The sequence below is a fragment of the Heterocephalus glaber genome, unplaced genomic scaffold (assembly GCF_053883595.1).
Source record: "Heterocephalus glaber isolate CG9 unplaced genomic scaffold, H.glaber_assembly_v1.0 deba00000594, whole genome shotgun sequence".
NCBI classification, from domain to species: domain Eukaryota; kingdom Metazoa; phylum Chordata; class Mammalia; order Rodentia; family Bathyergidae; genus Heterocephalus; species Heterocephalus glaber.
The window spans coordinates 15,209,118-15,223,063 of NW_028258151.1; the positions used below are offsets into that span (position 1 = coordinate 15,209,118).

Consider the following 13,946-nt stretch of genomic DNA (forward strand, 5'->3'; position numbering starts at 1 on the left):
CTTTTTTTTTTTTTTTGGTACCGGGGATATCTAACTAGGGTCCTTGTCCTTGTGAGGCAGGTGGCAGAACCACTGAGCTAAACCCCTGGCCCCTGTATCTCAAATTCTTTTCCATGTTTGGGAAGTTTTCTGCCATTACTTCTGTGAACAGGTGTTTTTGTTTTTGTTTTTGTTTTTTGCAGAACCGGAGATCAAACTCAGGACCTTGCACTTTTGAGGCAGGTGCAGTACCCCTGAGCTAAATCTCTGGCCCTGTGAACAGGTTTTTTATATCATTTGCTTTATATCTTGCTTTTTCATTGACTCTGATAAATTTCATGTTATTCTTCTTTGTATTATATAGAAGCTGTTAGACTGATTTTTTTTGTAGTCCCTTGCTATTTTTAAGAAATCTTTCTTTTCACAATTGCTAACCACACTCCTGTCTTTTTTTTTTTTTTTTTTTTTTTTTTTTGAGACGGTTTTGCTGTCTAGTTCAGGTTGGACTTGAACTCACTATGTATCCCAGGCTGGCCTGGAACTCATGGCAATCCTCCTGCTTCAGCCTCCTGAGTGCTGAGATTACAGGTGTGTGCGACCATGCCTGTTTTTTTTTGGTTTTTGAGACAGGGTGTTGCTATGTACTTCAGGCTGGCCTTGAACTCACTGTGTAGCCCAGGCTGGCCTTCCACATGGCAGTCCTCCTGTCTCAGCCCCTGGATGCTGCGATTATAGGTGTGTGTCACCACACCCAGCTATAATCCTGTCTTCTATATCTGATATTCCGTCCTCACATTGGCTAATTGTGCTGTGAATACTTTCAATGAAATTTTTTTTTTTTTTGTACCTGGGATTGAACTCGAGACCTTGCACTTGTGAGGCAGGCTGTAGAACCACTGAGCTAAATCCCTGGCTCAATGGAATTTTTAATATCCTGAATATCTGTTTGAATCTGTTTCATGGATTCAATTTCTTTCCTATGTTGGGCATTCATGGCTTCCATCATTTTCCTAAGCTCCTGTATTTTTTTTTATCTGTATCTGCTCTAGAGTCACTAGCCTTGTCTCTCATTATGGTCATCATCTCTGTAGTTATCTGACAGATTATTTCTGATTTGATTTTTTTTCTAGAGCCTCATTCATATTTTTTTTTAATTTTTTTTTTTTTTTTGGTACTGGGGATTGAACTCTGGTCCTTGTGCTTTCCAGGCAGGTGCCGGAACCACCAAGCTAAATCCCTGGCTCGTTCATCTTCTTTGTTACTTCCACAGTTACCACTTCAGAGAGTCCAGGTGGGTGGCTTTCGAATTGTTCCACCTCACTGCCCCCTGAGTTTCCATTTGGTGGGCTGGAAGTCATGAGTTGCATCTTTTTTTTTTTTTTTTTTTACCAGGGATTGGACTTGGGACCTTGTGCTTGCAAGGCAGGCAGCGGAACCACTGAGCTAAATCCCCGGCCCCTTGGGGTTGCATCTTGCTTAAGTGTCTTCTCATTTTCTACTTTTCTCTTAATTTAATTCCTGGGTTGATGCTTGAAAATTGCTTATAGCAGGTAGCTTTAGTGCTAGTATTTAGAACCCTTAGGAAATGACTACTTCTCAGAGCTGTCCTCCAGGTATAGCTGGCTTTTGGGTTTTCAGTCTGTTGCAAGATCCTACCTCTTCAATTTATTGGGGTTGAGAAGTTGCTGCCTAATTGGCCTAGCCCCTGGCCTATAGTATTGTTTATCACTCTTAGGCAATCTGTTTTGGCATACCAGGAAGAACAACTGATTAGAACAATTACTTCATCTTGGCTAAAGTAGTACAATCAGCAATAACAATAGCATCAAACACAGCCTAGATACATATTGTGGTAACTATTAATTTGCCAGCTTTAACCATATGAACTGTATTAGTGATTATACAACAAAATCTAAAAGAAACCAGGAAATTATATACTGTAAATATGCCCTCAGTATGGTGATTTTACCCTCAGGGGAGAGATTTTTGTTTTTCCCTCAGGGGAGAAAATTTAAAAGGGATTGGGGGCGGGAGGGAAATAGAGAAATAGAAGAAGAGGAAGAGATTAGAAGCAAGGCTAGAGGACAAAGGAAGATTACGCAAACTTTGGAAAACTGGTGAAGAAGACAGGAGGGAAAGAGAGAAGGAAGAAATCAGAAGAACAGAACAGAACAACAACAACAAAATACTAGAAACGATGTTCACATTTATATAAAAATAAGAACAAACAAGAAAAAACAAAACAAAAGAAAAAAAGAAGGGAAAAAAATCTCCAGTTCAGGGCATGTCTTTACTGTCACTAGTAGACAGAGCCCAGATTTGTGTTGATTAATCCCAGTAAGCCAGCTGTAGAATTATGGTGGGGTAGTGGATAATCCCAGCAAGCCTGCACTTTTCATTCCACTGAAGTTCAGGCTGCTTTCTGGCAGTGAGGCTGGAACCTGATTTATTCAGCCTACAACACTCCATGTGCCTCCTGACAGCTTGAAATTGACTCCCTGCCAGCCTAAACTCAGCTCCTTGACCTTCTGCCAACTTGAACTTGGTTCCACCTCACTCTGACACTGGGAGCTGCTAGATAGAGCCATCCCGAAGCTGCTCTGAGTTCTGAGCTCATTTGGCCTCTCCAAGACAGCTACCAGGCAATAGTCCTCTCCTGGGAGTGCGTCTCAACCTGAATAACTCAGCAACCACTGCAGTCTGCTGCATCCATTGCTCCCTTCCATTGGCATGTTTCTCCAAGGAGACTTCTGGTGTCATCAGTAGTCACTGTGCATTTGTAGGATCAAGCCACCTCTCCCACACAGTGAGTCAGGGCTCAGGGAGAAAGTGTTACTTGGCATCTCTTTCTTCTGCATTGAGATCTCTCTCTTCACTCTCCTCATGGGCTTCAATTCTTGCTTCAGATCCTTGCTGGGTCCCAGGGACCCATTTCTCTCCTTCTCTTTCACACGTTACCATGTTCCAGCATCTGGACACCAAATCTCACAGAGGCTGTTTCTCTGCTGTTCACCACTCTGCCATCTTCCCAGAAGTCTGGTGCTGAGTGTTGAGACTTCAACATGTGAATTTGAGGCCACACACAGTTTAGCTCATCACAGTCCTTTGTGCTAAAAGATAAATGTACCACTATCAGAAAGGGTCTTATGGGCCAGGGATTTAGCTTGGTGGTTCCGCCACCTGCCTCACAAATGCAAGGTCCAGAGTTCAATCCCCAGTACCAAAAAAAGAGAAAGGCTCCTAATATTTTATTCCCTCAAAGTGTGAATCTTGGATTAATGCCTATAGTTCTCCTTATTCTTCTAAACAATACATAAGTTCTTTTTTTTAACAATACATAAGTTCTTTCAAATATATATCTAATTTGTTTTCTTCCCCTTTGAATTTTTTTTTTTTTGAGACAGGGTCTCACTATGTTGTCCAGGCTGACCCTGAATTCCTCAGGTCAAGTTATCTTCCTGCCTTAATTTCCCAAGTAGCCGGGATCATAGGCACAAACTACAGGACTAAGCTCTCCTTTCAATTTAATTTTAACTTATTCATTCTGACTCTCTTTATTTCCAGAATGTCCTCTTGAACTGTATTTTCAACTGTATCATTAGCCTTTGGCCATTTGTATACTTTGAGTACAAAAGTTTCCCTCCCTGTGATTTCTTGGAATAGCGAGAACATCTTAAAGGTGCACTTGTTTAAAAGAAATCCTGGGGCCGGGAATTTAGCTCAGTGGTTTCGCCACCTGCTGCGCAAGCACAAGGTCTTGAGTTCGATCCCTGGTACCAAAAACCAAAAGAAAAAAAGAAAAGGAAATCCTATAAGGGCCAGGGATTTGGCTCAGTGACACAGCACCTGCCTTGCAAGTGCAAGGTCCTGGTACCAAAAAAACCAAAACAACACAAACAACAAAAGAAATCAACTGTAAAGTTGATATGTTATATTTAGAAATATGAACAATATAAAGAATAGGCCTGGCTGGACATGGTGGCACACCTATAATCCCAGCACTCTGGAGGCTGAAACAAGAGGATCATTGTGAGTTCAAGGCTAGCCACTCTGAACTACACAGCAAGACTCTGTCTCAAAAAAAAAGAAAAAAAAAAAAAAAGAGTAGCCATAGAGGTAGAATGGGAACTTGTTGTGACAAAGGGTTAAAATTTCTCTGTGCACACAATCCTGCTCAGCGCACACAGAGTGTGCCAAAAATAATGTATACCCACTTCAGCAGTTTACCATACTAATAAATGTCTGGAAGCTCATGGCCACCACTTTGGAACTGTGTAATTGTAATGGCACCTCTTGTAATTATGAAGGCCAAAGGTAACTTGTATTAATCTCAAGATGCCCCAATATTTAGTATTAAAATATTTATGCAAGTTTTTCTTTTCCTAATGTATACAGGGAAGTCACACCACACTGCCCTAACACTGATAGAAACAGCACAAGATAAATACAAAAATAAATCAAAGACCTATTCATTCCTCCCAGCAAGTTCCAACCGATCTGGTCTCCGGAGTTGACATGGATAGATATCCTCGTGTGAAACTAAAGGCATCTGGGGGCAGAGTAAATGGCCTCCTCAATCAGCAACTCTAATGATCCACTTCAGACACAGGAACACAGGGTTCCAGAGGAATGAGCAGGAGCCAGGCAACCTAGAAAAAGCACTCCTGAGGTACATAGGCTTGCTGCCTATGACTCATACAAGATACATGGGCTTGCTGCCCAGACTCTTTTTCCACATCCTTGAACCCTGACTGTGTGAGTCATTTGTCTCTTGGAAGTCTGCTTGCTGTCCCTCTTGACAGTATACTCTGATCTGAATAAACTCCTCTTTTCTTGTTCTGATCTTGGTGATTTATTTTTTCTAGGGCCTTTGCATTGAGCTGTATCCCCTGCCCATTTATTGTTGTTGTTTTGTTTTTAAACATTTTCTTTAACTTTTTTTTTTTTTTGTACTGGGGATCGTACTCAGGTCCTTCCGCTTGCAAGGAAGGTGGCAGAACCACTGAGCTAAATCCCCGGCACTCCTGCCCATTTATCCCCTTTCATCCTTTTTTGAGATAGGGTCTAACTAAGTCACTAAATTAATTACCCAGGCTGGGCTTGAGTCTGGGATTTCTTGCATCAGTCTCCCAGAATGCTGGGATTACAGGCCTTCACCATGTCTTTTTTTTTTTTTTGGTACTGGGGATTGAACTCGGGTCCTTGCGCTAAATCCCTTGAGCTAAATCCCTGGGTTTTTTTTTTGAGACAGGATCTTGCTATGTAGCTCAGGGTGGCCTTGAAGTCATGGCATTCCTCCTGCCTCAGCCTCCTGAGTGCTAGGATTCCAGATGTATGCTCCAGGCCTGGGTAGGAAACTAGCATCTGGATAACTTTAAAACAGTCACCAAGGTGCTAGATGTGGTGGTGCATGCCTGTAATCCTAGCACTTGGGAGAGTGAGGCAGAGGGATCTCTGTGAGTTTGAGGTCAGCCTGAGCTGCATAGTGAGTTCAGGGCCAGCCTGCACTACATAGCAAGAGCCTGGCTCCAAAAACCAACCAACCAACCAACCAACCAACCAACCAAAAAACCTCCAAGGAACTTCTTAGCAAGCATTTCTTGTTCATTGTGTATGATGCAAACCACTGAATCCAAGAGATGTGAGACGGAAGCAGAGCCTCAGGACAGAGACTTATGAAGAAGTCTTGGGCTCAGCTGCACCTGAGGACAGAGGCCACATTGGGGTTTTTCGGTTACATCCTATATATGTGTCTTTTGCCCAGGTCCTTTCAGGGTGGAGTGAGGGGTTCACGTGAAACCTAAGAAGCTCTAGTAGATCTACACTAGACCTAGTTAGTGCACATGGCTGACATTGTTTCCTTTTTTTTTTTTCATTTCTACCAACTCAGTTATTTCCTTTTTATTAATTTTTATTAGTACATATTTGCAGTACATAATAATCACACTCATTATGGGAAAGCTGACATTTCTAGCTGACTTTAAGAAAGGAAATAAAGGAGTTTAGTCACGTCTTTCTGTTTGCTTTGCTTGTGTTGGGGCTGGTACCCAGAACCTCATGCATGACCTCCAAACCTATGCAACCAGGTATATCCTCAGCCCTGGGCCTGTCTTACTAGGGGATAAGAAAAAACAGACCTGAAAGGGTTTCCTGGAAGACCTGATATGATGGGGAGGCCACAGCCTGTTCCTGATCTTGTTCCTTCGTTTGCTTTATGGGGAGGAGAAGAGCAGAAAATATGAAGGAAGGACCCTTGAGGTTCCCAAGAGAGGTTCTTTGGGGAGAAAGTTCCTGAGGGTGCTTGAAGTCTCTTGAGGCTTGGAAATTGGTTGGGCAACTATTGGGCAGGAGAGACTCAAAGACTAACCCATCTGATCTCATGAGGCTATGAACCGCTCCAAAGGGAGGCCACCACTGCAGGACTGAATGATGCACCTGACTTCTGAGCTTCAGCTCTCAAGGGACTGGGGGGCTTGTAGAGTGCCCAGAGTTCTTGGGGCAGCTGGTCCTGCCCCTATCAGCCCATCACCAACCAATGTGTCGGAGTCTTCTCATCCTAGACTCTCCCAAGTTCAAGGTCCTTTTTCCCAGAAGAAAGAAAGCGCTTCTCAGATTGCAGAAGAGCTGTGAGAATGCCAGAGCAGAGAGGCCGGACGACATCAGCCTTGGCTCAAAAAGCCATACCATCTGAGGCCATAGTACAGCACTGAGGAAGCCCTAGTGGTTTGATCAAGCTACAGGTGGCCTTGAGGCTTTTTATATCAGCTTAGTGTTCCTTGGGCAAGAACTCAGAGCCTGGCCTTAGAGGACAGGGTGGAGACTGATGCCCTCTTCCTTTCTGGCTGGCCAGAACTCTGCCCTCTTCATGTTCATGCCACATTCTGCAAGAAGCCCTATCTTGACCGTCTCCTAGCAGAAAGAATCTGGGTAAACTGGACAGGAAGAGAACCTGCCCTAGGTACTTGCTGGAGGCCTGCTCCTCCCTTAGGCTTTCTTTGAATCCAGCTGTACAAAAAGCATCTTTGGGAGCCCAGTGCTCTGTGATGGCTGAGACCAGCTCCAGATCCCTCAGGATCATGATATGATAAGAGCGAGTGATAACAGCATAGCTGGGACCTTGAGTCAGACTCCTCAGGGTTTGAATCCAATTCTGGCTCTAGCTACCTGTGTGACTTTGGGCAGGTCACAACTCTTCTGAACCTCATTTATCTATCTAATCTGTAGTAATACCTCAGAGTGTTATCCTGAGGCTCTAGTGAGAGTGGGAGGACAAAACAAACCTTACAGGTGATTCTCATCAAAAGATTCTTTTTATCTTTTCCTTGATTGGCAGGATTCAAGTCATTGACTAATATACACTGGGAAAACAATGTTTTTTGTCATATTCTGAAGTTTAAAACTTAATATACAGGGACCTTACCTGGGATGATGAGGTGTTAGAGGACACAAAAGATATTTAGAAGGGCCGGGGATTTAGCTTGGTGGTTCTGCCGAATACCTCACAAGTTCGATCCCAGGTACCAAAAAAAAAAAAAAAAAAAGATATTTAGAAGCCCAGTGTGATGGTCCGCATGCTTGTAACCCCAGCACTCAAGAGGCTGAGGCAGGAGGATGCCCAGGAATTTGAGACCAGCTTGGGCTACATAGCTAGTTCAAGGCCAGTATGAACTACATAGCATCGGGCCGGGGAATTTAGCTCAGTGATGCTGCCGTCTACCTCACAAGGGCAAGGTCCCGAGTTCAATCCTGGGTACCAAAAAACAAAAAAAGAAAAGAAAAGAAAAAAAGAAATTACATAACAAGACCTTGTATCAAAAAAACAGACAGACAAACAAAAGAAGATATTTGGCGCTGTCAAGGTGGCCCTCTCAGTACATTCCTTGAGCCTGCTGTGGGCTTACTCATCAATATAGAGATGGGCAGGCATAGATGATCTTGGTGGAATGTTACAAAAGGATGCAGCAAGGGCCTAGAGGAGGGCTGAGTACCTAGATTCTGACTGAGGGCTTCACAGAGGAGGTGAAGATGGAGCCAAGCCCTGAAGGATGAGTAGGTGTTCCTGAGACGGGGAAGGACTTGTGAGGTAAAAGGAACATCCTGACATGGAGGTGGGATGGGGATAGTGTAGAGCCAGTGAGCAGTTTGGTCTGGCTGGGCTTTTGCTAGATGAGAATTTTGTTCTTTAAAAAAAGGACAAAAACTTACCTTAATTTATTATCATTCAAAGGGGAATTCAAAGACCCAATTCAAAAATGGGCATCTGAAAAGAAAATACATTTCTCAGACAAAGAAGAAAAAGCAGCAAATAAATATATGAAAAAATGTTCAATATCACTGGTCATCTGAGAGATGCAGATGAAAACAACACTGAGATTCCACCTCACCCCAGAAAGAATGGCTGCTATCAAGAAATCAACAAATTACAAATGCTGGTGGGGGTGTGGAGAGAAAGGAATCCTTCTCCATTGTTGGTGGGAATGTAGATTGGTGCAACCACTGTGAAAATCAGTATGGCGATACCTCAAAGAACTAAAACTGGAGGTTCCATTTGACCCAGCTATTCCCCTTCTTGGTATCTTCCCAAAAGAATTAAGAGCATCATACCATAGTGATATAGCACACTTATGTTTATAGTGGTGAAGTTTGCAAAGCTAAATCTTGGAAACAGTCCAAATGCCCATCAACCAATGAATGGATAAAGAAGATGTGGGGTGTTTTTTTATATATATATACAATGGAGTATTACTGTGCTGTAAAGAAGAATGACCTTGGCTGCCGCCCACCCGCTGCCTGCATCTCGAGAGCCCCGGTTTTGACAGACTTCACCAAAATGCCATCCCAAATGGAACACGCCATGGAAATCATGATGTTTACATTTCATAAATTTGCCAGCGACATAGGCTACTTAACAAAGGAGGACCTGTGAGTACTCATGGAAAAGGAGTTCCCTGGGTTTTTGGAAAATCAAAAAGATCCTCTGGTTGTGGACAAAATCATGAAGGACCTGGACCAGTGCCGAGACGGCCCTCTCATTCTGAAGACAGCGGGAAGCCATGAAAAATGGCGAGATGACCATGTCTGTGTTTTGTCAAGAAGACACCATGGTGGTACACCACGTACACCTGTAATCCCAGCACTTGTAAGGCTGAGGCAGGAGGATTGCTGCAAGTTTGAGGCTAGCCTGGGCTACATAGTGAGTTCAAGGCCAGCTTGAACTATATAGTGAGACCCAGTCTCAAGGAGAAGACAAAGAAGAAAATGAAGATGAAGAAGGAGAAGGAAAAGGAGAGGAAGAGGAAGAGGAAGGAGAAGAAGAGGAAGGGGAAAGGGAAGGAGGAGGAGGAAGAGAAAGAGAAGGAGAAGAGGAAGAAGAAGAGAGAAGAAGGAGAAGGAGAAGGAGAAGGCACTGGCACCGCTGTTGTTAGCTCTGGACCCTCATACCATCCTCCTGGACTGTGGCCACCATGCTTCTCTAGTTCCCTCTGATCCGATCTCCATCAACAATCAGATGAATTAAAAAAGAACAAGAAAGAAAAAACTGACCATTTTATCCCCTGATTAAAATCACCTAATGTAGGGCCGGGGATTTAGCTCAGTGGTTTTGCCACCTGCTGCCCAAGTGCAAGGACCAGAGTTTGATCCCCCATACCAAAAAATCCCCCCAAAATCACCTAATGTATGCATTTAATAAATGCTCCCTGGATAAAAGAAAAAAAAAAAAATAAACCTGGCTTGGCTGTGACAGGCAGGAAATGTGAATCCAGACCTGCTTCTCTTATCTCCTCCTGTAGCAGGCCCGGCTGTCCTGAGCCTCCCCCACCCCACACCGGGCCAAATGTGCTGATCTGGCTCCCCAGGACTCAGGCCCCGTCCTGGAGCAGGCGTGATCCCCACTCTGCCCCGCTGCACCACCACACTCGCTCCTTAGAGGGCAGTGCGCACTCCCTAAAGGAGCCCCTAAACCAGAGCTGGGCAGCACCTGAAACTCCCAGTGTTCTGGCTTCTTGTTTTGTTTTGTTTCCTTTTGTTTTTGACTATGCTGGCCTTGAACTCCTTATACAGTCCAGGCTGGATTTGAACTCCTGATCCTCCGCCTCTGCCTCCAGAGACCTGGGATTACAGGTGTGTGCCACCATGCCCCATTTATCCCAGCTCCTAGATATTTATTTGCCAATTTAGGAGATGGGTGAAGGACAGAATATGCCACCAGCTCTCACAAGTGGCTGGTGGTGACAGCAGAGAGCTGGACTGCTGGCCTGGCAGGGGTGGGGATACCACAGCACCAGTCCCAGCAACTCCTGCATGGGCATGCTGCCAGTCCTGGAAAGCTGGGAAGACTTTGCAGGGCACCGATCTCCCCTCAGGGCAGCACAGAGGGCTTCCTCCGTGACCCTCACCCTGAGGGACAGCCAAGGTCACAGCCTGAACCCTGCCACAGGCTTGCTAGAACCTGGCTTGCCGTGAGGCTCAGGCCAGGGCACCGGCCTTGCAGGCCTCTCTCTGGTTCTCAGTCTCATCCTCTGCTGTTTAGAAAGACAATCCGACTTCCAGCCAAGTGTCCTGCTACGATGTCCTGTCCAACTTCTCCACCAGTTCATCTTTCCTTCCAGAGCTCATTAAAGTGCCCCTCCTGTCACAAGCCACCTCAGCTCGTGACTACCTACCTCCCTGATGCCGGTTCCCAGCTCACTGGGTGCCTCAGTCATGACGCTTTCCAAACTCCCTGACGCATTGGAGCTATTTATAGACATGCTTGTCTCCCTGCGGGGAAGCAGATGTCAACCCCAAGCAGCTTCCAGAAATAGGCTCAAGAAAGTAGAGAAGGGCTGGAGAAAAACAGTGCTGTTGCTTGGGGAGTGTGTGTGTGTGTGTGTGTGTGTGTGTGTGCGTGTGTGTGTGAGACTGTTCATAAAAATTTACCAGTGTTACAAGGTTATAAATATAAGACTATTTAAAACAACATTCCATTTTATTTTATTTATTTATTATTTTGGTGTGTTTTTTTGTTGTTGGGTTTTTTTGGTACCGGGGATCAAACTCAGGTCCTTGCGCTTTCGCAGCAGGCAGCAAAACCACTAAATCCCCAGCCCTATTTTGGTTTTTTGAGACAAGGTCTCACTGTGTAGTTCAGGCTGGCCTAGAACTCACAGTGCTTTTCCTACCTCAGCCTCCCAAGTGCTGGGATTACAGGGATGCACCACCATGCCCAGCTCTCCAACCCTTTTTTTTTTTTTTGGTACCAGGGATCGAACTCTGGACCTTGTGCTTTTGAGGCAGGCAGCAGAATCACTGAGCTAAATCCCGGGCCCCTCCAACCCTTTTTTGCATAGAAAAAAAAAAGGAGGCTATAAAACAATTACCTCCAGTATCTTTTATAAAAGAAAAATCCTTTAATCACTATAATGATAATATATTTCTATTATGTATATACTTATGTTTGACTGGGTTATGCATGTGTGTAAACATATGTATGTTATATGTATACAGTATGTATATACACATACATACACAAGCATTTTGTTTTGGTGGTGCTGGGGATTGAACCCTGGACAGTCACACTGAGCTATACCCCCAACCCTTTAAAAAATTTTTCTCATTCCGCCTGCCTTGCAAGTGCAAGGTCCCAAGTTCAATCCCCAGTACCAAAAAAAATTTTTTTTTTTTTTCATTTTGAGACAGGGTCTCTCTGAGTCACTAAGCTGCCAAGGCTGGGTGTGAACTTGAGATCCTCCTGCCTCAGACTTCCAGAGTGCTGGGATTACAGGTGTGCACCACCATACCTGGCTCTGTTATTTAATATATCGATGTATGTGTATGTGTGCATGTGTGTATGCTTCATTTATGTCTGTGTATCAAGCTAACAGTAGTCAACTTGAAGATGGAAGGTTATATAGTTGGAGGGACTTTCATCATTTAAATTTTTTTTTTTGTATCAGGGATTGAATTCAGGACCTTGCGCTTGCAAGGCAGGTGTGGTTCATCATTTGAATTTTACAGGAAAGTGTCTGTGCTCCTAGGTATTTCTAAATAAATAAGGCGACAACCAGCTATTCCCCTTCATACTACAGCATCATACTACAGTGATATATGAACACTCATGTTTATAGCAGCACAGTTTGTAATATCTGAATTTTGGAAAAGCCCAAATGCCTATCAATGAATGAATGGATAAAGAAGATGTGGAGTTTTTATACAATGGAGTACTACTCTGACATGAAGAATAAGCTTGAGATACTTCTAACTAAATGGTTGCATCTTGAAACCATACTCTGAAGTGAAATAAATTGGGCACACATGTTTAAATATCGCATTGTTTCTCTGATGTGAGAAACCAAAAGTGTAAATAAGGACCAAAATGTATAATAGGCTGGGCCTGGTGGCGCACACCTGTAATCCTAGTACGCAGGGGGCTGAGACCAGAAGATTACCAAGAGTTCAAGGCCAGCCTGGACTACATAGTGAACCCTGTCTCAAAACAAAACAAAACAAAAACAAAGATTGCTGAGTTATATGCATGAGCAGCTACTGTCCTTCAGAGTAGTGAGCTCATGGCCCTGGGTCATCTTTTCTACCTGGCTGAAGCTGTTCATATCCACCACCCCACTTACCACAGAGCTGGCCCCCTTCTGCCTTCCTTAGGGTCCAAAGACTCTATTTGGCACTCTTTTGGGGGCTGGCAATAATTCTTTGGCTTTATTTTCAAACTTTGGATATTTTTTACTTGATAGAGAAGGATTTCAGCCCTCTCAGAAGCTTCTCTCCCCTCTCAATGATTCCCAACAACCTGAGCTACTGGGAACAAAAAGGAGCTGGGAGCTGGAGCCAGGAGCTCTCCTTGCTGAGGTGGGAATGGGGCGTGGCCAGTGGCTCCAGGCTGGGCTGGGTGAGGCTGATACACCTGGAGTCTTGGGGAAGTGGAGCTTGCCTGGTGCGCGGGCACACACACAACACACACTCTCCTTAGAATTCATTCTTTGATTTTGGGGGACACGAACTCAGTGTATCGGACACCTAGCAGGTTGGAAGTTACATTTATTTTCCCTATATTGCTGAAATTACAGGTGTGTGATACCCATCCCCCCTTATGTCTACCATTTATACAAAGGAGTGAAGTCACTCTATCAGTATAAGTTGACATGGCAGTAGACAGCTAATAATCACGTGGAGAAAATTCAGGCAGGCTTAAAAGAGGAGAGAAAACAGGCCAGGTCCAAAATTGTGCCTCAGTTTGGCTTTGGGCCTCGTGAGAGCCAAAGACAAAGCAGACAGAACCAGCTGCATGATTCTTCTTGACTCTGAGGAAAAGCATCCCAGTTCCTCAGGCAGAGGAAGTTGCTGGCTGTTCAGTATAAGGCATTTCTCACACCTATCATGGAAAGATGTGGCAGCTGTCCATAGCTGATGGCAGCTTTTCCTAACTAAATGCCAGTTCCAGAGCTGAGCAGCGTCAACAGGAAGCAGGGCGTGACTCAGCTCCGAAGCTCTGAGGGCAGGGAGGGTGCTTTCTGGGGCTCTAGCTGGTCCCAGGGAGGAGGCCTGGAGTTGAAGAGGAATGGACGACTGAATGCCGACAGAGGGTGTGGCCCCATCATTTTGGTTTACATAGCTAGATTTTGTTTTTGTTTTTCAGTGTTTAGGGAGGGGATCTGTCTCTCTCTCTCTCTCTCTCTCTCTCTCTCTCTCTCTCTCTCTCTCTCTCCCCCCCTCGATAAGCAAGTACTCTACCACTGGGACACACCCTCCCACCCAGTTTTTTGTTTTTTAGGATTTTTTGAGACAGGGTCTTGGTACACAGTCCAGGCTGGCCTTGCCACCTCAGTATTTTTAACCTGTATATTTCAACATCATCTACGGAATATACTTTTTTAGGGGAGGGAGGTGTTGGAGGAAGGGTCTCACTGTGTGACCCAGGCTGACCTCAAAATCTTGATCCTCAGCCTCCAGTGCTGGGATTATAGGCAGGCACC

At 44.6% G+C, this 13,946-nt stretch overlaps 1 long non-coding RNA gene across 1 annotated transcript; it reads right to left on the reverse strand.

Moving 5' to 3' along the window:
* Positions 1-2,165: 2,165 nt before the first annotated feature.
* Positions 2,166-10,818, reverse strand: LOC110350670 (uncharacterized). Its single transcript, XR_015448923.1, has 4 exons — positions 10,644-10,818; positions 8,185-8,239; positions 7,400-7,725; positions 2,166-3,089 (listed from the first exon to the last, which is right to left on the reverse strand). It is a non-coding gene; the product is annotated as an uncharacterized LOC110350670 (long non-coding RNA).
* Between the last annotated feature and the right edge of the window lie 3,128 nt (positions 10,819-13,946).